Source organism: Rattus norvegicus, chromosome 2 (assembly GCF_036323735.1).
Source record: "Rattus norvegicus strain BN/NHsdMcwi chromosome 2, GRCr8, whole genome shotgun sequence".
NCBI classification, from domain to species: domain Eukaryota; kingdom Metazoa; phylum Chordata; class Mammalia; order Rodentia; family Muridae; genus Rattus; species Rattus norvegicus.
The window spans coordinates 109,452,290-109,477,208 of NC_086020.1; the positions used below are offsets into that span (position 1 = coordinate 109,452,290).

Genomic DNA, 24,919 nt, shown 5'->3' on the forward strand with positions numbered 1-24,919 from the left:
ACAAACACCCTTTTGAGTTCATTCAGCTTGCTATCTCTATTTAATTTCCTATAAGGTACAGTTGAGATCTCTCATTTTTATTTGCAATTTCATGAAGATTCAAGTCAGCAGGTACAACCTGTGTACAATCCCTCACCAGAAGGCTGTTACACGTGAGCCATAATCCTAACAGGCATTACTATAAAGGCATAACACTAAATATTGACATTCAAAGGCCCTACAGTTTAAAATCTCCAAATTATGATTCTAATGAAATTAAAATCTCCTGTATTGACAGTTCTTTGCACTTTAAAGATTTTTGTGAACCATATAAAAACACAAGAGGACACCTTATAGGTCACTTCAGCCAATTAATACTAGCATACTGAATAAACATATATAAATATATACATAAATATAAATGCCAATCCAAAAGTGTAATTTAAGAACACATAAATATTCACTAAGAAATATAAGAGGAAAGTTTAAACATGAAATTCTTAAGTTGTGAGGTAGGTAGTACATGCCTTTAATCTCAGAACTCAGGAGACAGAGGCAGGTAGATTTTTATAAGTCTCAGGCCACCTTGACTATAAAGTAAGTCCTAGGCTAGCCAAGGTTTCACAGTGAGATCCTATTTCAAGGAGGAAAGGAAGAAGGAAGGGAGGGAAGGAGGGAGGAAGGGAAGGAGGGAAGGAAGGGCAGGGAGACAGGGGGTTGATTTAGGTTATCCTCCATGGTATTTCAGGTGAACATAGTGATAAAGCTGAGTGCAAATTATTAAATTATTAAAGTCTCTGGAAAGACTGAGCAAACAGAAAAGGGGCCACTGTTACACATATAACACTCAAAGAACATAACTGAGATATGCTATTTTTCACAACTTCAGAAGTTTTGCCTTAACCAGTGGATTCCAGAGTTTTAAGACACAGATAAAGTTTACCAATAGTCAATGTTACAATAATGAACTCCTGTAGTTTCAAGTGTTAAAAATGTACAAAATTAACAAGAACTCCAAACTTTTGTATGATTGATACTTCCAGCATTGGCAAAAGCATACAGAATTAAAATATTTAACATAATTGATTTCAGAAAATATCACTGACAATAAAAATCACTGGAAAAAAAACAAAAAATTCAAGCAAAATTTGACATATTAAAATGTATTACAAGGATAGGTTGAGTGTAATTTCATATAGATAATCCAAAAGAGTTTGCCAACTTTTAAGATTCCCTAACCAATTTGAGTGTCATTTACTAATAGCAGTGAGAGAGTGCTTGGTTGGATTAGGGATTAAATCATGCTTGTTTTCAGAGAATGCATCCATTCGGCAATTGCTCTCCATGTGGCTGTTTCTTCCCTATATTCCACTGTAACCTACAGTAATGTCACCTGTAAGCAGCTTCTCAGAAGCATGAAAGCCATGCCCCCACATTTTCCAGGTTTGCTCTGCCTAGCATGGTACAGCTCTACCTCGCTTCTGAACAGTGGCCTGCAACTTTGGATAAAAGCTCATAGCCTGACTCAGGCTAAACCTTCTTACAGATCACCCTGGGACTGAGCTAAGAAGTTACCTTGCTGTGAATTCAGCAGAGCCCCAAATTCATATACCTAACCAGTACCTGGCTCCTTTCTTATGTAGCCACCCTCACTCCCTACTCTCTTCCACATCCCTAATTCTTTCCCCTCCCACTATCTCACCTCTTCTTGTTTCTAAAGAAGATTTTCATTTTATTTTATGGCTTGAATGTATGTCTGCACACCATATATAAGAAGTATTTCTGGAGGCTACAGAAGGAGTCTGGATTCCTGGAACTGGAAGTACAGAAGGATTGCATGGAAAGTGTATATGCTGGGAACCAGGAATCTCTACAAAGGCAGCAAGTGCCATTAACCAGTGATCCTGATGGCAGCCCATTTTCTTCAGCATTAAGAAAACTGCTCTCCAGTCTTTCAGAGCAGACCTCACCTTCCCTGTGACAGACTGTTATGCTACCTGCATGTGAAATCCTCTTTCTGTCTAATGCTTTCCTTCTCATTTCAGGGCCCAATTCCTACCTTGATTCCCTCTCATGCGAATAATTCACTGTGAGCTAAATTATGTCTTAGTTTTCTTTCTGTTCTTTGGGAGGATAACCATTTGGGGATCTTACCCATGCAAGTGTTGATGTTTTGAGATTTCAGCCTTTCAGATTACAGTGTAGGAGTGTATCTTTAAGGATTATACTCAAAAGTGTTCAGTGTTACCTCCCCTTTGGAAGGACAGTAAAAACAGTCTTTGACATGGGATCTCTTTCCAGTTACTTTGATTGGCCTATCTTTACTCTTCACACGAAATGGTCTTGTTTAAAAAAATGTGGTACATCTACACAATGGAGTTCTACTCAGCTATCAAAAACAATGACTTCATGGAATTCATAGGCAGATGGAATGAACTAGAAAATATCATCCTGAGTGAGGTAACTCAATCACAGGAAAACACACTTGGTATGCACTCATTGATAAGTGGATATTAGCCAAAAAGCTCAAATTACCCAAGATGCAATCCACAGACCACAGGAAGCTTAAGAAGAATGACCAAAATGTGGATGTGGATGCTCCCATTCCTTCTTAAAAGAGGGAAAGATATACATAGGAGGTGATACTGAAGCAAAGTTTAGAGCAGCGACTCATGGAATGCCCATTCAGGCCTGACCCACATGTGGCCCATATGTATATATATATATCCACCAAAAGTAGATAAGAGTGATGAAGCTAGAAAATGCATGTTGAAAGTGACAGGATATTGATCTCTCCTGAGAGACACATCCAGAGCATGTCCAATACAGAGGTCAATGCTAGCAGCAAACCACTGAACTGAGAATAGGACGCCCTTGCGGGAATTATAGGAAGTATTGAAAGAGTTGAAGGAGCTTGCAACCCCATAAAAACAACAATGCCAACCAACCAGAGCTTCCAGGGACTAAACTACTACCGAAAGACTATACATGGACTATAGATGGGCTCCATCTGCATATGTAGCAGAGAATAGACTTGTTGGGGCATCAGGAAAAGGGGAAGCCCTTGGTCCTGCCCAGGTTGTGCAGGGGAATATTGGGAGGGAACAATAAAAGGGATGTATAGGGGGAATACCTGTATTGGGGAGGGGGAGGGGAAGGAATGAGGCCTCATGGACAAAAAACTGCAAAGGGGAATAACCTCTGAAATGTAAGTAAAGAAATATATCTAATAAAAAAATTTTTAAAAGATTGTATTTATCACAGTTGCAGTTCAAGGGTAGCATTTGATCCAGGTTAGCATAACAGGAGGTTGGAGTTTGGCAGTCTGATTTGCACTGTGGCCCAGAATGCAGTCCACATGGAAGCCTGTGGGACTTATTTCCATGGGGACTTTAGGAATTCTTCTTTCCTCATACTATTATTACTGTCACCAGCAGTCACTGGTAGACCAATCTAATGACAGAAGTCAGCTTGGGGGAGCTACTGAGTCATTCACAGAGGAGGGAGAACAGAAGCCTAAATGTTGGTGTGCTGTCTGTCTGCTGGTGCTGTGCTATGTCACAATCCCTATATTAAGGAAGGACAGATGGTAACCTCATGCTACCATCACTTCCGTAGGAAACTGGCAAATAGTTTCTTTTTAAAGGGCAACTAATTCATTAATACCAAACTGACTGTCAAGAAAATGTTTCTACAAGTTTCAGCATTACCAAACTTTCAAAAGTGAATTCTATTTTGAAGCTCAAAGCATTTTTTTAAAGTCCTCTGAAATCTGAATAATTAGGCAGCTGGTCGCACTACACACATCCCAAGAAAAATACACCTCAAACACTTTGCCTTTCTTCTTCCACACTTCCTCTCTCTTTCTTTATCCATAGCCATCTGCCTTACTAATTGCTGAAATGATGAATTGTAATACATAGATGAAATTAATGTTCAGGTGAACAGATCTTATCTTCTAAACAAACCATTACGAGAAACCATTAGGTGAAAAGGGAAAAACAAGAAATGTGGTCTCCCATGAAAAGGTGACCAGGGTGAACAAACTCCATCACACTGTCCTCTGACCTGGCACACAAATCCTGTCTCCATTATGCATTCTCTTACACAACAAATTAACAAACAAACAATTAGTGGGAAGATATTATATTAAAAGCAGAAAAAGGGAATCTTGAAAGGCAACAAAGTGAAGAAACTAAAAAATATTAATACAACGCATTAAGGGGAATAAAATTTAAAAATAAAAGTTCTTTTAAAAGGTATAAACAGAAGCCTAACCCTGCAGAAACATGCTACAACAGGGCGGAGGGGATACTTCAGGGGCACCAGCCTCTCAGAGGAGAAAGGGAGGTGGGGTGGGAAGGGACTTTTGGAGTGGGCAGCATTTGGAATGTAAATAATGATGATGATGATGATGATGATAAAAATAATAAAGAAATAAAGAAATGGGGTTTTTCTATAAAGATCAAACATTTTCTTACACCATCCTATTGTCCACTACCGATTCAGAACCCATTTTTATGGCCAATGCTATCTTTAAATAAGCACTGTAAAGTTGCTATGTCCAACTATGATAAAGTTATTTCAGCAGGGACCCTTACTTTGTACATATGAGTGAGGGAACCATAATATACTGGAGGTCTTTTTGACAATAGTAGGCAAATAGCTTAAAGTTTTTTTTTTAAAGCAACAACAAGGAAAGTTCTTTATCATGCATCTTCTTTCCTTGAGGAAACTGTGAAAGCATCTGTCTTGTAAAGTTAGGAAATGACATTCAAATATATCTTAATGCTTATAAAACTTTAACTATTTTAACAGGTCACTCACTCAATCACTGGAAAGAATTTCCCTGTGGTGTCCACTTAGCTTTCAAATATATTAAATCTTTTGCTATCTGGAGTCCAAAATGACAAATGTAAATCAGAATAAAAACATTCAACTAATAAAAAAGATGTAAATTTTAACTTAGGAAAGCAAATGGTTTTTCTACAGACATCATATGAATGAAACAAAATTATAAACTATATCTCAGAAACCAATGTCAACTAGAGTAATAACATTAATCTTAAAGACCAGGATACATAAAAGTGGTCCAAATACATGTCACTTACTACAAACAGACAATAACTTCAAGCTTACTAAGACTGAGGAACTATACTATTTTCCCTCCCAATACTTTAATCTTAACCATTATTATTAAAGTAAAAGCAATTGTTCTTTCTTACAATAAAGAGCAAATAAAATAGAGGGAAATGTTAAACTAGATTAAACCTGGCTTTTTCAAATAATTACATCTTCAAAACTGTTTTGTGAATGGAAAAGAGGTTATAACTTTCTGTTAAAGATATTTAGGGCTTTACAATGAAGGCAAAGCAAGCATTTGTGTTAGTTAGGCAAAGAACTGTCTAGAAACAGAGGTTGACTGCACCCCCGAGATCTCTCAAACAATGGACCACCAGCCAGGCAGCATACAGCAGCAGATATGAGGCCCCCAACACATATACAGCAGAGGACTGATGGGTCTTGGTTCAGTCAGAACCCTCAAAAGACTGGAGGCCCCAAAGAGTGGGGAGGTCTGGTGTGTTGGGGGCTGGGAGTGACATTTTTCTGGAGATTGGGGAGGAGGTATATGATGTGGAACAGTTAGAGGGTGGACAGGGAAGGGGAATAAAATCTGGAGCTTAAAAAATTAAATAAAATTTTTAAAAATAAATAAATAAAACAGAGCTTAAAAAGAATTTGATGGAGTGTAGAAATGTACAACCACTTTGGAAATCATTTTGGAGTTCTCTCAGAAAACTAGGAATAGTTCTCTCTCAAGACTCAGTTATACCACTCCTCGGCATATACCCAAAAGATGCTCCACCATCCCACAATTACACTTAAGCTTGCTCAACTATGTTAATAGCAGCTTTTTTGTAATAGTCAAAAACTGGGGGAAAAAAAGCATAGATGTTCCTCAATTGAAGAATGGATAAAGAAAATACTATTCAGCTCTGAAAAATAGACATCACAAATTTTGCAGGCAAACAGATGGAATTTGAGAACATCATCCTGAGTGAGGCAACCCAGACCCAAAAGTACATGCATGATATGTACTCACTTATAAGTAGATATGAGCCATAAAGTACAGGATGCCCGTGATATGCTACACAGACCCAAAGAAGCTCAAAAAGAAGGAAAATCCAACTGAGGATGCTTGAATCTCACTTAGAAGGGAGACTAAAATCATTTTAAGAGACAGATAGAGGAAGGGAACTAGAAGTGAGAGGGTATGGAGAAGCGAATGGGAAACTTCAGATTCAGGTGAGGGAGAAGGACAGGAGAGATGACCCAGGTGACCATGAGAATAAGTGGAAATCAGCAATAGACAAGGGTATTGAGGTAGGGGGATCTGCAGGGTGAGACAAAGACCTGGGATAAGGGGGGCCCCAAGAATCAATGGGGTAACCTTATCTATGACTCACAGTATTGGGGATATGAAACCTGAAGAGTTCACTCCCTTGAGTCAGGCAGGACACCAATGGAGCAATAGAGACACCAACGACACCAGTGACACCAACCTACCCACAAACCATTGGACCCAAAATTCTTACCTGTCTATCAGAAATGCAGACACAGGGGATATAGTAGAGACTGAGGGAATGGCCAACCAATAATCGGTCCAACTTAAGACCCATCCCATGGGCAAGTACTTATCCCTGACATGATGAAAGATACTCTGTTATGCTTACAGACAGGAGTCTATTATGACTGTCCTCTGACAGTATCCACCCAGCATCTGACTCAGACAGATGCAGAAACCCACAGCCAAACTGTATGGATCTTGGGTATTCTTAAGGAAGAATAAGAGAAAGGATTGTAGGGCCTTTAATGGATATAAACTCCACAGGAAGAACAACAGAATCAACTAACCTGGACCCATGGGGCTCTCTGAGACTGAATTACCAACCAAAGACTATACAGAGGTTGGACTCGTTGCACATAAGTAGTAGATGTGCAGCATGGTCTCCTTGTGGGTTCCAAACAACTGGAGCTGGAGACTATCCCAAAAGCTTTTTCCTGTATATGGGATATGACTTTCTAGCTAGGCTGCCTTGTCTAGCCTCGGTGGGAGAAGATGCACCTAGGCTGACAAAGGCTTGATGTGCCAGGGTGGGGGAAAACCCAGGGGCTCCCACCTGCTCAGAGGATGGGGTAAAGGTTTGTGGGAGGGTTGACCTGGAGGGGGCAGTGAGCAGGATGGGTATGAGTACCTAAATAAATACATAAATAAATAATGGTGAGTTAAAAACAAAAAGTAAAACAATAACAACAAAAACAAAGAAACAAAAGTATTTGACATATCTGGGAGAAGACAATCCAAATAGTTCATTCAACAAAAATGTTTCTATATGAACTGAACCTAAATTTCTATTTTTATAAACTAGCGTCTAGGAAACATTTTGAGTATGAATTTCATTAAGGGATAGGTGCTTTAATGAGGCCCTTCAGGCTAAGTAAGATCTCAGGTGTGTTCTGATCCTATAAACTAGTGTCTTCCAAATAGCAAAAGATCAAACATGCAAGTGCTAGGAATAGCCAGCCTGAGGACCTAGACAAGGGCTTATCTTCAAAGAATACGAGAGTCCGCAGGAAAATTAAGCATGGTGACATGCTAACACTGTGGCCTCAGACTGCTAACCTCCACAACTACATATATACATATTCACACATACACACATATTGTGTGAGTGTGTGTGTGTGTGTGTGTTCACGTGTACAAGTATGTATTTTGTGCATGTGCAGGTAGCTGTTGTGACCAGGAAACATCATCAGATTTCTTAGAACTAGATATACAGGTGGTTGCTAGGCAGCATATGTGGTTGATACAAGAACAGTACCTGCTTTTATCCTATGTACTGTCTTTCAAACCTCTGACGTAAACCCTAGAAACCTCCTAGCTTGTGATATATTGTTAGGACATTGCTACTAAGCGAACTACTCAAAATTATTGAAAAATATAATGGTAGATTTAATAAACGTAATGTAACAAATTTTGAATTCATTGTCTGTTTCCCCTGTGGAGTGAATTTAAGCATGGAGTAACTGTTTCTCTGGGGCTAAGGGGGCTAAGGAATGAAATTTGGCTGTGAACAAAACAACACGGAGTGATGGAGAATACAGCTTACCAGGGAACTCACATGAGGATGCTGCCGCTACTGTGCATCAACATTGATAAATAGAGAAAGATAATTTCCATATGGATATAGCTTACAGGCCATATTGAAATGGAACTTACATCAGAGAGACGAGTTGTTTGGCCATGGAATCTACATGCTTTTCTTTTTAATGCACAATGAAATGCTTGATCTAGCTTTAGAGCTTTTCTTTTTTAAAACAAATGTAGTGATCCTTCTTAGACATCATCTTCTCAAATCTATTTATTAGAGTAAAAATATATCATCAAATTAACACCTGTTTAGATCAAGGGAGACGTTGACTCTGATTTTATTTGATCTGTGGACTTTTAGTAAATAATCTCATTTCGGGGGGGGATAAACTTTTACGTTACCTTTTGAGAGTTTTTTACTGGATGGGAGAATTGAACTGATATAAGAAGATCAAAAAAAGTAATCCATACAGATTTGGTAAAGTGTGGAATTTGTGAAAAGAGATCTCTCATAAAGAATGGAAAACGAAAGACAAAGAGTTTAACAGGTGCATTCTGAGTTGGTCCCAGTGGTAAAGCATGAACCTGCTACAAAGGAGTGTCACTTAGGATGGGTGGGTCAGCAATTGAGCAACTGGCCCTAATGATTAGATTACTGGGAAGAGCTTATCTTTGGAAACTTTCTCGCCTGTTTCCCCTATCATGCAAGGATGCCTTCTTTGTGGTGTTGTGAGAGCATCTCTGTATTCTTTGTTTTTGAGGAGCACATGATAAAAGTAACATGTCAAGTGGCATATTTTGTAGTGGCCTGTTCCCCACTCTATCATGCCTATTGAGCAAACACTCTTCTAGGCACAGAGGATGATTATGGAGACACCACATACACCAAAATCCCTCCTTTCAAGGTATGTTTCCATAGTTGGAGAAATGGTAACAACATTTACATACATCACTTGAAAGTTTAGGTTTTAAGTTTTTTTTTTTTCTGTAGGAGCACATTTCACATTTCTCTATTTATTTTCTATACATTACACTGTTTCAATTTCTGCTTCATACAAGCAATAGCATTATATGTGAGTCTAGCCAGGGCAATTTATAGAAGTCATAATCAACAGCCTTTTCTATTTGTCTCTTTCATTATTATGCCTCCCCCAAAGGATATGGTTATTGGGAGTTAATACAAATGGAGGGGAGAGGGGGAAGCAGGAAAAGAGAGTAGATTTGTGGGAGAATGTCACCTGGGCTTGACTCAGAATTCTATAATGGTTACCTTAGGAAGCCATCTGGGAGGGCATTTTCAGAGAGGCTTAACTGAGGTAGGAAGACTCACCTCAGTCACTGTCCTGTTGCTAAGAAGACAGCATTACAAAGGCAACTCTTAGAAAATAATGTACTGGCAGCTTGCTGGCAGTTTCAGATGTTCATGCATTATTGTGACAAGAGCACGCCCACAGTTATGCCATTGGAGCGGTAGTTGAGATTATCCTGATCCACATGCAACAGGAGGAGAGAAAACTGGGCCTGGCTTGGACTTGAAACCTCAAACCCTATCCTCACTGACACTAATGCCTAAAAAGCCAAACCTCCTACTCTTACCCAAGAAATGCTATTCCCTGATTTATAAGAATTTAAATATATGAAACTACAGGGATCATTCTTATTCAATCCTTTAAAGGTTGGAAGAACTCAGAATCAAGGATCAGAGACAACATAAAAGAAGGAAAAGGAAGAAGTCAGCTGAAATCAGTAGTCATTTCTTACTGCCACCAGACTATTCCATGGCTTCTCTGCCATAAGAGACTATATCCCCTTAAATATAAAACAGTATTTTTCTCCTTTAAGTTATTTCCATCGAGATATTTGATCTCAGCAACAAGAAAAAACAAAACAAAACAAAACAAACAAACAAACAAAAAAAACCAAAACCGAGGTCAATGATCACCCCAGCCTAAAATCATTAAGGCAGAAGCAGTAAGGGGAAGAAATAGTAGTGTAGATTTGTGAAACCCTGATAGAAAGGAAAAAAATACCATGTTTCACAAACAGATGGAGGAGCATTGAGAGGATGCCACATGATGCAGCTACTCATGGAATGTAGGAATGTAGGGAATGTCCGCTAATGAGCAGGTAGAGGAAATAGAGAAATTTGCATTTCTGTTCCTTTTTAAGGTACAGGGACAGCTTGAGGAGCCCTGAGGATTTTCTTGGATGCTATTACAGTGACTGTTGTTTGCCACTGATGGCTTTTCTGCTATCACCTGACAACCCACACACTTTTGAGTGTGTTAATGCCTAACTCTGTGTTGGAATATATGAATCATTATGAATTTTCTTCATAGGTTTCACCAGTCTTCTGTCATAAAAGTTCATCTTGATTTTAAGGTGAAGTTGAAGTAAGTTGAGGCTTACTAAATATTGGTAAATGACCACTAATGTCAGAGCAGTATTTAGCTGGACCTCAATGGATTTCTGTATCTACTGGTTTAGAAAATATAGATAATAAGTTCCTTAATGCACATGAGTGTGTAAAACATATACACTGCATAGTATGAAAACATTGGAAATAAGCTTTCATATCAGTCGATGATAATTCAACTCAGAGAAAGAATTAGACTACACTGTAAATTTTGATATGTCTGCCCATACTAATAAAAAAAAATCCAAGTTATTTTTCTCCTGAAAATATTGAACTTTTTTGTATTCAATGACTCCGGTAGAGAAAATTATCATTTCAAACTTTTTAAATGCTGCACATGAAAGGAATTTTAGAAATTATTTAATAAATTATATGTAGATTTGACTTGTGGTGAAAAGTTGAAACTTATCTATTAACTGGACAATTCAAAATGGTAAACAAAGAGCTATAATCTGTGAATACAGCTTGGTTCATGCTTTTACATTTCTTATAAACCATAAGGGAGAATACAGATAATCATAAAATCAGTATTGACTAAAGTTTGATAGGGACTATGAAAAACTTCAGGTAAATACCATATAAGAGAGGCATAATTTAGACAGTGTTATCAGAACAGTCCTTTTGTGAAAAGATTAAACTACAAAACACTGAGAAAGTGAATTTATGTTGACATCTGGAGGATATAAATAAACATCCTAAGGATAACATAAAAAATGTTTAGTTTAAAACTGCCTGCATATCTCACATCTTTAATTAACCTAGTGTGATCCACAATGCCTTCTGGACTGCAAACAGACAAGTGATTTTTCTTTTTTTTTTTTTTTTGATAATGAGCTGAAACATCTAGTTTTCAATCACATGGGTACCTGCCCTATAATGGTGTTATTTGAGAAAGTGGTAAATGTAATAAGTGTTTGAGAAAGGGTTAAAGGTAATTAGACAAGGTAAGTACATGTGATTTAGGCGACACCACACCAGTCTCTTAAATTAAGAGGTTAGTACACGCATTAACATGTCTAAAGAACCATTAGCAGTGTGAACTAAAGAGAGTAAAAATAAAAAATCAAGGAACAACATATTACAATTAAAGTAATGGAGTTCCATGAGGGTATAGGAAAGTTCCCCCAAGCTTCTGCAGTGCCTTTATATGTCACAGATCTAATTTACCTCATTTATATTAATGAGCAGAGGATTGCACAACTATTAGCATGATTGAAAATTACATTAATGCTCAGTAAATCTATCCCTAATTATTATGATGAACGAGAAATTGATCATCTTGGACCAGATTAACAACCTAAAGCAACTGAAACAGAGTAAAAGAGCTTTTTCTTGCTAACCCAAGTCTTTAGTCATTTTTATTTAATGAAACCCTGAGCAATTTACTCATTAATGTTATATACTAATTCACTATAACCCTCCATTTACATAGATTTACATAGATTATATTTTCACATTTATGTATTTATTTGAAATAATTACTTTCAAGTGTATTAAAGTGTGGTCTTATGATTGGCTTTATGCATGTTAATGTTGCAACACGAAGCTAAGTAATGAAATCAGCCATATTTTGACTCTACCTGGTTCTAAGTCAACTCGAATGTTATCTCCCTCAAAGAAAAATAGTCATCTCTATAATTATTAGAATTAACTAAGAGAAAGTACAAGTCTTTTCTATTTATTGAAATACTATTTTTAGATGGCTTCTAAGCTATGAAATAAATAACAAGAAATCTTAGATTATTTCAATTAGTTGAATGTCTGAGTTCTTTTTAATCTGAGACATGTGAGTTACTTCCCAAAACTTCTATTTCAAATAGGCACAGTCTTTAGGCTGAGAGGGATAAAAATGGTTTTATTACACTTTATTAATAGCTTCTGCTCCTGATAGCTGTCAATGGAAAGCTTTAGATCGAGTGATACAATCTTTAATGCATAAGATGAATAAATGGTATAAAATGTATTCTTTGATAACACAAGCAAACAAAAATACCAAAGATATTTCTCTAGACACAAAGAAAGTGTTTCCATGAAGTATAATCCCATGTTATAATAATTTTTATGTCCTGAAAGAGTGGGTCTGTCTCAAACATTTCTTATCCTGCTATAATTGCTAAGATCATTAAATCTTGATTATAAAATCTGTAAATTACAAAAGGTAACTTGCCACTACACAGTGTCTTAGAGTGACAAATAAACTCACCAATATTTACTAAGGTAAATATTGCCAGGCTTCATATTTGGGCTGTGGCTTTAACAGACCATGAGAACAAACATTTTTATAGTCTTGGAGACTTTGATTTAGTTGAGAACACAGAACAGGGAGTACTTATGAGGAAAGGAAGGAAGGAAGGAAGGGAGGAAGGAAGGAAGGAAGAAAGAAAGAAACAAACAAACAAACAAAGAAGCAAAGAAAGAGAGAGAAAGAAAGAGAAAGGATAAGGAAGGAAGAAAGGAAGGAAGGAAGGAAGGAAGGAAGGAAGGAAGGAAGGAAGGAAGGAAGGAAGGGTAGGAGACCTTGTCAATATGTCACAGGAGAAGCAAGATAATGTGGAAGAGCAGGAACAGATCCAGGGGACAATACATTTTAGGTGGGAGGTGTCAGAGCAGATGACTTATTCCTATATCATCCTAGGAACAATGTGAGTCTAAAATTTAAATGGAGTTTATCACTAAATATGAACTTAAAGATTATAATCAACAGTAGCATAATAAAAAGATATAATTTGGAGTCTGGACCTCAACATATTGATGTTTTTCATCTTGGCAAATTATTTATAATATAGATATATGCATAAAATTAGAAGTAGTAGCTGCCACAAAAGGAGGCTGTGTTGGAAACCTTAGCTTGGCATAAAGAATATTTTCAAAGGAAGCAACAAGACTTCTCAACAGGTAGCTTCTTGCCAAGCTTGGAAGTCTGAATTCCTTCCCTGTGACTCACATGGTAGAATCTCCCAAAAGTTGTATTCTAATGTCTACATACACCCCATATTCGCACTGAGGCAGACATGTGCATGCGTGCTGCATACACGAATGCACACAAACATAAATAAATGTTAAATTAAAATCAAAAGCCCGCATGGAGTTATATTCTTGCTATTATTTGTAAAAAGAGTGTGATGGCAACTTTGGAAGTGGATTGTCACTGTGAAACTGGGTGTGTCTATTATAATCTTAATAGTCACATCACTAATCATTGGGCTCAATGTCTGCCCTAATGTTAGTTCCTATTACTCTAGTCACTCAGATGGTCCTGATGTAATTTATATGTCCCATTGATCACCTTCCAAGAGTTGAAAGTTAGCCATAGACCACTTCCCTCCTTCATGCCCCAATTTCTATCCAACTACCAGCTGCCTTATAGAATCTTAGCTCTTGAGAGAAAATGTTGTAGTGATTGATAGGCTTAGATACATTCTAAATATGAGTGGAAGTCATGGCTTTTACAGGTCCACTAAGGGAAAAATACTTGCATGTGACGAAAAGAATGGAATCATCACTGTCCATGGGCAGAGACCTGACATTCTGATATGCTACAAGGAACAAACACTGTCTCCTATTTACACTACTCAAAGAATATGATTTACCAGTAGACTTGGTAAAAGGAGATTGGAGGAATAGTTAACCTCACTGTGATAATGTATTTATCCTCTAAGAAGCAGGACCTCATATAGTACCTAACTGAGCTTCCCTCACAGAGACAGGAGATAGTACCAGCTTTCTAAGTTCTAATTACAAAAGCAACATTTTTCTCTCTTTTTTAATACCTTCTTAGGATACCAAAACCCTGAGCATACATTCCTGAACCTGCTGTTCTTTCTCTCTTTCTCTGAGTCCCTATCCTCTTTAACTCTCTTTGCTTGTTGACTTCAATACTGAACATGCCACATTACATGGACCCTGTAAAGAGATATCAGTTTCTCTCTTCCTATTTTTACCTTCTAATCTTCTAAATACCCATTGATATTTACCTCTTGATTACCCTAGACTCTAATAAAATGATCCTTGAGCTTACTCTACTGTAATGCTGGAATACCAGTTCTCACTTGTCTATACTTTTACCATATAGATATTACAAGATGTAGCAATTTCAATAAAAGTTCATATAAGTACTTATTTCTCATATTTATTATATATATTATATTAAAATAATAAAACAGTATATATATACTAGTATATAATAATATATCTATTATTTTAATATTAATGGTTACCAAACCTTTATTTTCTTATATAGTTTTCAGACTTAAACTTCAGACATAAAGTTAATGTACAAATAGATATCAACTTATTCATATTCAATTGGATATCTATATCTATATCTATATATTTATCTATATATAGAATTTGATCATTTGTTCACCTCCCTCTGCTTCTATTATTTATTTTTTCTTTACACCTAACTCTAACAATCAGGTAAGTGAAGATTCTCTCTGTCTCTGTCTCTGCTTCTGTCTCTCTCTCCCCTCTATTTTCTTATTTTATAATATCTTCATACACTTTATTAGTATCATCAGCTCACTACTCCTCCACTGTGAATGCTTTGAGGCAACATTTTCTGTTTTATGTAATAACTTCCTTATTATTAAACATTGCAATGCCCTTTTCTAATGAGATTTCACATAAGTGTCCTGGTGACCACTGTAAAACACAAAATGTACATTAGGTTAAGTGACTGCCTCATGGAAGAATCTCATTTTCCAACATGATTGCAGAAGAAATGGCCAAGGTCATATTATAGGCCTAGGGAGCTAGAGTCTTTAGGACCAAGAGGAAACTGAATATTTTCTGGCTTAAAGTTTAAATTATGTCAAAAGTGTTTTAAGAACATTGATGCAGCAGTAACAGGGGAAATCCCGGGAAGGAAGATTAGCTAGATAACTACTATAATAATTCAGGCACCTGGTAATAATGGTCTATTCAAAGGTAGTCATAATACCCAAATGTGCTGAGTGGACTCCCTTATATTTATGATGGCGACTCTCAAATGGGCACTCACACAGCCAGACAACCCTACCGTAAATTCTATAACACATTTATTTTTCTATTTTCCACATTAAGGCTTACATCACATTTCCTCTCTGCCCAAACCCTAGCACTACCTCTTCTTAGCTTCTTTCTCCGTATTCCCATTTCTGTGCTCACCTAATATTTCTAGAGAAAATAAATTATATGAGGATAAATTGCCCATCTTCCTTCCATAAAATCTTCCATTCGCCATGCTCTACCTTGTGAGTATCTAAGTTCTGTGAACATGATTCTCTCTGTGGGTCCTTTTCCATACCAACCCTATCCTAAAGCTTTAAGGAAGAATCCTCAGTATCTTTGAAGCCATTTTCATTGTCATGCCTTACTGATATTACTCCTTAACTGAACTGCTTTTTGCTAATTTCTAAACTTTTTGCTACTCTTCTCTTAAGAAAATTATCAAGTCATATACATAGGTCACTCTTTTTCTTTCTTTTTTTATTGGGTATTTTTTATTTGCAATTCAAATGTTATTCCCTTTCTGGTTTCCTGGTAATAAGCCCCATATTGCATTCCCCTTCCCTTCTTCTTTAAGGGTGTTCCTTTCCCTAACTATGACCTTTCCTGTCTCCCCGCCCTGACATTACCCTATGGGGTGGGGGTAGGGTCCAGCTTCGGCAAGACCAAGAGCTTCTCCTCCCATTGGTGCCCAACAAGGCCATCTTCTGCTACATATGCAGCTGGAGCCATGGGTCTGTCTGTGTGTAGTCTTTGGGAGTGGTTTAGTCCCTCGGAGCTCTGGTTGGTGTTATTTTTCTTAAGTGTTGAAGCCCCTTCAGCTCCTTCAATCCTTTCTCTAATTCCTCAAACGGGGACCCCATTCTCAGTTTAATTGCTTGCTGCTAGCATTCGCCTCTGTATTTATCACGCTCTGGCAGAGCCTCTCAAGAGACAGGTTACATCAGGCTCCTGTCATCATGTTCTTCTTGGCTTCATATATATTATTTAGTTTGGTGGATATATATATATATATATATATATATATATATATATATATATATATATATATTGTCCCTAGATGGTGCAGGTTCTGAATGGCAATTCCTTTGGTCTCTGCTTCAATCTTTGCCTCCATATCCCCTCCTATGAATATTTTTGTTCCCTCTTTTAAGAAGGACTGAGGCATCCACACAACCACTCTGGAAATCAGTCTGAAGGTTCCTCAGAAAATTGGACACTGCACTACCTGAGGACCCTGGGCATGTACCTAAATGATTTTCCAACATACAACAAACACACATGTTCCACTATGTTCATAGCAGTCTTATTAATAATAGCCAGAAGCTGGAAAGAACCCTGATGCCCTTCAACAGAGGAATGGATACAGAAAGTGTGGTACATCTCCACTCTTTTTCTACTAAAATGATTATAGACAGTTAATTTCCAAATTTCTTATCATTAAGTCCACAAATAGATAGCCTTGTGGCACTTAATTTAACAAATGCAATGCAAAGCTCACAGTATGTATCTTTGGAGAACAGGTCAGAGCAAACCTCCCAGTCTCTCCCATTGGAATGTGATTTCTGACTGTGTGGAAAGACTGCCTTGTCCAAACCAGTCTTCTGGAAAGAGATTGTTGCAAGAAACTGTGGCATATTGCCAACCGCATTTTGGGCCTACACACAAGCTATCAAATATCTGTACCTTACCCACTGCTGCTGTGAAACCAAGCCAGAAACCAACCATTGGAAAGCTTTTGAAATTTTCCATCAACACAAATTATAAATTAAAAGATGTCTATTGGTACTGTGTTATGGCAGTGGGAGTATTTTCCAAATGGACAAAGAGTGAGTAATAAAGCCACCTCCCATTTTCTTTTCCAACCAAAGTCATTGGATATTTTCAATCATCACCACAGTAACTTGTTCCATATTTTTGAAATGTTTAATAAATGAAACACATTGGAAGTGTAAGCCTGGGAAGTGTTTATACAATTGCAATTAAAATTGATGGAATCAATGATAAGAATCCATGGTCTTAGAGACTTTCATCTTGTCATGTTTTTGTTCTCTTTTATTTTATGTTGTAACCATTACTTCTCAAAGCATTAGATGCAAAGAGTAGTAAAATATTAGTATGCAAAATTTTTCCATAAAAAGAACCCTTCTTACGGAAATCTACTTTTCTTTCAGGCTTCTTGCCATCATCACCTCACTCATCCCATGAATAAGTTATTCTGCTCCATTAAATCTTTATACTCACAAGTATTCATAGCTCTATCATACACTGCCCTCTCTATTTTCATTACATAGCTTCAATGTGTGATTTTTTTTCACTCAACAACAGGATAAATATCTACAAAGCCAGAAGCAAGCATTTTGCCTGGATCCTAATAAATTGTCAATTTTACATGTACAGCCTAATTATCATCATCAAAAGAGCAGATTTGGTGTCATACCTTAACTGTGAGATGGGGGACTTGGCTCGTTATCCTCTCATGAATTTCAATGGACAATTGTCTGCAGAACAAAAATCTTACTACTGACAGTAACTATGGAACATCATTACTTTTCTTTTTAAATTAGTTTTTTTTAACCTGTAAGAAAGATTGTTCTCATTGCTAGATTTCTGTCTAGACTGCTAACACTGGGGGAGGAGGAGATGAGTTGTCATAGAACCCTTCTATGTTCCTCAAACAGGAGCACGAATCCTGGAGTTACATTTGGTTTCTGGCAACAGCATAGACCACAGACATCTATATGGTCTCTGGTGTCAGATTGTTCTACCGATCTTAGTATGGTCTCCTGTGGCTGTGGACATCAACCTGGGTTCAGTCTGCAGCACAAATCAGACATATTTGAATAGCCATTGGTGGTAATAAGGGCAGGGGACCGCAGCTGCAGCAGGACCACGGATGCAGACATGGTCCCTGATGATAGAAGCACAGCCAATAGACATTAGCATGGATTCAGAATGCAGCACAGACCAAGTACGTTCCTATGCCCTTCAGTAGGAACTCAATCCAAGAACACCAAAGTGCATGGCTCCTGGAGAACTGTGGTTATCCCATGAATCTGCAGCCTTGCGCAGTAGACCACAGATACCAAAGTGGCCTCCAGGTGCAGCATGGACCGCAGAGATCTTCTGAGGAGGTTCAGAACAGGAAATGGATCACTTTTCTTCTTGGACACTCTATTGTTGCTCAGGAGCAGGGTGATCCAGTAGCTGGGCAACATATTCCAGACTTAGAGTGCAAGCCTCAGTCTACTGCACACCTTTTGTTTGCCCTACCCTTCCCTCCCATTTGTGTCAGTCACCCTGAGGGCCACCAGGCTTGACCTATTCAGTTATGACTTGTTTCCAAGGGAGCTTCAGGCTGCTGCACACCACCCTGTCCTGAGTGCCTGTGGCCCCACGTCACAACTCACTGAGGTGGAGGAAAACCTGAGTGGAAATGATGCCATGTGCCCTCTGATGGGAAGCAGGGCAAACAGCATAGGCTACAGCTGCTTCAGCTGTAGGTAGGTAGCTGGCAGTAGCCGGTCTCAGACCAGCCCTACTCAGTAATGCCCCAAGGCCCATCGGGAACTATTTATATGCTTGTGGTCTGCTGGCTGAGACAGCAAGAAACAGTGTAGGTTTTCGGTGCACGGCCCTACTCGACTATCTTTGCTTCCAAATTTGTGAGTCCACATTTTGATGAAAGCATCTTTTCGTATGACTTGTCCTTTGTCTTAGTTATTTTGTAACTATTGTGGGTCCTAAAGTCTGTTTTACTGCCAGGCTATCAAACCTCAGAGCCTCCATGGGTCTCTTAGACCCCTTGAAGCTCTGTGACCGGTGTTGGTAGTCTGCAGCCTCCTATGTTGTCTTTCCTTCTTTTAAAAATAAAATCGTCAACTTACTATTTTGCAGATGAAATCCTTGTCTACAAGATAGCTTTTGAAGCAACAGAAAAATAGGCCATAGGCTTGAATTGGAGTGGTGCTTTGGAGCACTGTGTAACGATTATCCCTACATTATTCAAGGGTTGATTTCTGGCAGAGAACTGAGGGTAGGCCAGACTTTGATGTTGTTATTTTTCAGTATTTTGCAAACTTTCTTCTTCATTGCCTTCTGATGGGTCAATAGACAGCTGATCAGCCAATTAGCTGGACAGAAGAAAACAGGAAGGGACTTCAGATGCCGTTAGGGGCCTGACCCAGGAAGACTACAAAGACAGGAAGAATATTGAGGAAAGGAGTGTGTGGAGAATCCACGTGAAGAGAACAGGAGGATTCATCCCTCCCCCCCGCCCCCCCTGAGAGCGCAGTGAGAGAACAGGCTGAGGACACACAAGGACCAGGCTAGCCACATCCAGACTTAGATTAAAGGTGACTGAGAAAATCCTTAGAGGATTAGAGTAACTCAGGACCTGCCCAGATTAAGCTTTCAAGTTGTTAATAAAAATATCAAGTTATTTGGAAGCTACAATGAGCTAGAAGAGGCATAGTAATGCCCTGAAGTTATTTGGGTAGAGAAAGCAGGGGGCATCTCCCCAATGGATTACAGTTATATATTTGTGTCTGTGCTTACCCATATGGACATATTTTAAGTTCAGTTTCCAGACGAAAGATTTTCTTTTTCTTCTCTATTTTTTTTAATTACAACATGCTTTCTCCTTTTGACTTCTGAATTATCCTCAACTGTTAGGTCTAGCCTAAGCATCATCAGTAAACTTGTTTCTATATTCATTTTTATGGTTTTCACAATTTGTATTTTCTTGGTTAATTAGCATATACTCTCACCACCACCATGGCATTCCCCAGTAGATTCTGGTGGCAGAAAAGAACTGAAAATCCATTCTGAGTCCTTCAGTTAAGCTCAGTTGTATAAATAATAGATTTTTCAGCTAACTTCACATCATATATACATCTATATTTTGCTTTTACTCAATGTAGCATTGAATGAATTGCAACCCACACTTAAAAGACTTTGTCCAAAGTGAACTGATGCAGATGATATGATTCCTTTATAAGACAGGTTTACCTTCAAGCTGCTTAGAGAAATTTGCAGCATCTTGCACTATTGTTAACCTCAGAGAATCTGGTACATATTTTAGAACAATAACTTATAAATTAAAGTATGTTAGCTTACTCAATATTATGAAAAGAGATAAAAATCTTTTAATTTTATGATCCACTAACTATATTATTCATAAATGCCTCAAGATGCATAGTGTGCATATGTTTTTCTTATTATTTATCCTGTTATTATTGTTGTTGCTGTTGCTGCTGCTGTTTGCGTGGTTCTTTGTTTTCTAAAGATAGAGTAAAGAGATGGGCATGAGGACAGGTGAACAGGGAGATGGGATGATCTGGAAGAAGTTGGGGAAGGGAGTACCATGACTAGAACATATTGCATGAAAATCTATTTTTCAGTGAAAAAGAAGAATCTCTATCATATTTCTTATAATTATTCACAGATTATGGAAATCATTTAAGATAAACAGTGAAAATGCATTGCTTCGTAGTCATATTAAATGAAAGTTGAGACTTCTTGATCAAATAGTACTAAAGATACCAGCATAGAAACTATAGTCATACTGCCAGTTTTAATACATGAGAATACAGTGTAGTTATGTTCTCGGAGAAGCACAAGTTAGTTATTAATAGACAATGGGATTGTATATGTAGCACTCAATTACAGGGAGATAGAAATGACTTCCTCCACCTTCTCAGACATTGCAGATTAGAATCTAGTTAAGCAGAAAAAGGGTGATAGTTTACTGGAGGTCAACAATGTCATCATATGAGAGTGTGTACAATCCATTCCGTTTCAAATTATATAGGCACACCTATAATTACAATGAGTCATCAAGTAGAGCTTTAGTCTCAAAGACATAGTCTCTACTGCTTAATATCCTCACCTTCATAAAATGAAATAAAACCCATTGCTGAGTTCCAAAAAAACTCACTTATAACTAGCAGCAATATTTAGAGACAATTAGCCTTTAGACAAAAAAAAGAGCATCATGAAACACATCTACTAAGGTTATGTTTTCATTTTAAACTAACATATTCTGGCACTGCGAAGGTAGGCAAGTAAAGACTTGTTCAGGAAGCCTGGTGCTAGGTTTGGAAACATGGAACACCTGAAAGGAGGATAGGAGAGAATTCAGCATATACAGTGGTCCTCTGACATTCATACATACACCATACACCATGCTATGCATTCCAACACACATGTCACATGTATCATACACACACACATACACACACACACGTGCATGCACACTCACACAAACTATAATGGTAATGGTGATGATGATGACAAAGAATAAGTAGTAATAGTTGTAGTAATAGTTGTAGGAGGAGGAGGAAGATAAAGAGGAGGAGAGGAGGAGGATGAGGAGGGGAGGAGGAGAAGGAGGAAGAGGAGGAGGAGGCAGTAAAAGTAGGAGTAGTAGTAATGGTAACTACAACAAAATAGTGCAATCTAGCCAGATGGTATGTTCTTAAGCTTTGCATTCAGTTAATCCATTGGTCCTAAAGATGCCTTCTGGCAAATGATCACAGATATAGAATTCTAAATCTTTATATAATTTTACTGTGTGTGAAGATAATAAATTACCATTAACCATGTGGCAGCTATACTGCTAGAAAGACAAGATGAAGTCCCAGAGTCTTTGTTTGCTCAGATTATCATTTAATGTAGTCACATTGCATACTTGGTATCCTTACCAGCAATCTCAATGAACCAGAAGAGCTTATTAATGTACACATTCAGGATCTTATTAAAGTTTGTGAAGTCACTACAAGATGTCCTGCTGTGACATAATTCCTTGAAAAACAAAATCATTCCTGAAACGCCTCCTGGGATTGTATGCATCAGGCAGCAACATGGCATGAAAGAATCTGTTGTGCCTATATAATAATGAGCTCTGAGATTAGGATATAATTCTACATAATTTTAAGCTCTGTATAATATTTATGCTGCTAACAGTCATTCTGTTAGGTATTGGATGACTTACCAATAACATCATCATGGATGACTTACCAATAACATCATCATGCCAGGTCAGTGCCTATAAGTGTTCAACAAACATATATGTCACTGCATAAGCAATGATGTGTTGGTCTAGCTCCTATAAACTAAAACATTGAGGATTGCAATGTCACTAAGAATAGTACCTACCATGGGACAATGATTAAGCAAGCATTGTTTCAGTTGCTTCCAGAACAGATGTCCACAGAATTCATTTCACATTTTTTTTAATATGACTAATTTATTTCCAGCATCAAAACCCCAATAGGAGACTGTGTTATATTTCAATATCAACACTGGCACTTTGGAAATAATTACTTTTTGAAAAATAGCTATTTCATAAACAATTGATTGCCCTGCTAAGTGCTTACAAATACCTCATAAAACAAACCGAATATAAACAATCATATTATCTACAAGCAACAACAGATATAATTAAATTTACTCTGATGGTACAAGATAATCTTTTCCAGTTTCACACTGATTGAATGTAAGTAGTCTAACCACTGACAGAAGCCATCAAGGATTAAAATTTATCCAGGATTTAACAAATGCATCACCCTACTTATAATGCAAACACAAAAAGAAAGGCAGAGACAAAAGAAAGAGACAATTGGTAGCTTTGTTAAATCAAACATTTTCTGAGGAAATATAAAGTAAGAGATTAATAGATTTGATCTAAACATGCCATTAGGAAATAAAACACCTCACATAAATTTAAATAACTAATGATATAACAAGGTCTTTGAATATGAAAGCATTGCTATTTAAGTCTTGGAGTAACATCTGACAATCTGAACAACCTACATGACTCCCTCAAACTATGACTTCCTGTCAACATGGGTACTGTTTCAATATATTCTTTCATTTATTTAAACAATGTTGAATAAGCATGAAGTACCTTCTATGCATGGAATTAACTATTCAAAAGTCAAATATAAAAACCATCCATGCCCTGCCTTCGTGGAGTTCAAGATAGACAAAGCTAGACAAAGAGTTATAATAAAGCAATAAAGAAACTTCCTAAGAAGTCTGGAAACAGCGGGAAGCAGAAGAAAAAGCAAAGGTCTACATGGACAGACTAAAGGTGGACTATGGTGTGGAAATAGTTGGCAGGTAAAGGTAATATACAGGGTGAGGAGGTACATTTCCATTATCCAGGGAGGAGGCCTTAAGGAAAGCGACTGCATTAGAAATGAAGGCAGAGAGAAGCTTGCCAGGGTTGCTGCAGGTTTATGAGTTGGGTTCTGGATTAATTATACAGAAGTGAAATCTTGGCCATCCTTCCTGATTCATCCTCCCCCTTTGATCAAATATAGACACTCTGACTTTCAAAGCAGCTTTAGTCAGCCTTTGAAATCTTTATTCTTCCACAAAGTCAGTCAAATAAAACTACTAATCTGTTACCTCTTAAAAGTTAACATATTACTCATTTAGACACTTAAAAATAAATCAAAGGATCAGACACTACACTAATAAACAGACTATTGAGCAATGGATTCTACAAATTAAAATGAAAATTACTTTTCTAAGTCATAATGTGCATTTTTTCCCACTGCCCTTTCTTTTCCAGGCCCTGAATGCTACCTTGGATACCATCCAATGAGTAAGCTCTCCTCTTCAGCATTAGAATTCCATAAAGAGGGGCTGGAGATTTAGCTCAGTGGTAGAGCGCTTACCTAGGAAGCGCAAGGCCCTGGGTTCGGTCCCCAGCTCCGAAAAAAAAAAAAAAAAGAATTCCATAAAGAAGGGGAGGGGGAGGGATTAGGGGGATGTTTGCCTGGAAACCGGGAAAGGAAATAACACTCGAAATGTATATAAGAAATACTCAAGTTAATAAAAAAATAAAAAATAAATGTATATAAGAAATACTCAAGTTAATAAAAAAAAAAAAGAATTCCTGTTCTGACTAAGTCTCCCAAACAATAGCACACTCCTACCCCTTCTCTGCCTCAGGTCCAGGCCCAGCGGCCAACTGCATGGATAGATGAGACTCGGTTCCTTCACCTTTGTGTTCCCTCAGCCTTTATCTGATCTTGTTTGAAAGAAAGGCAGGATGTGAAGGGGGTAATAGAGGCCCTGAAATAGCCTTGAGAGATGCTGATGAAGCTCAGGGTTACAGGTTTTTGCCTCTCATGCTTGAGAACTAAGGTTCCCTACCATCATCTATCTATCTATCTATCTATCTATCTATCTATCTATCTATCTATCTATCTATCTATTATTTATCTATTATCTATCTATTATTATTTACTACTGTTTATTACTATTATCTCTACAACTAATATCATGAGAGGACATTTTACCACCAATTATTGTCTTTTCTCTGACATATACTGATGAATTAATAGTGGTGGTTTATGACACTTAATGTG

General features: G+C 37.6%; 1 protein-coding gene across 5 annotated transcripts in view; it reads right to left on the reverse strand.

Annotated features, from left to right (window-relative positions):
* Positions 1–24,919, reverse strand: part of Naaladl2 (N-acetylated alpha-linked acidic dipeptidase-like 2) — a 1,352,651-nt gene that overhangs the window by 884,290 nt on the left and 443,442 nt on the right. The window lies entirely within an intron of this gene.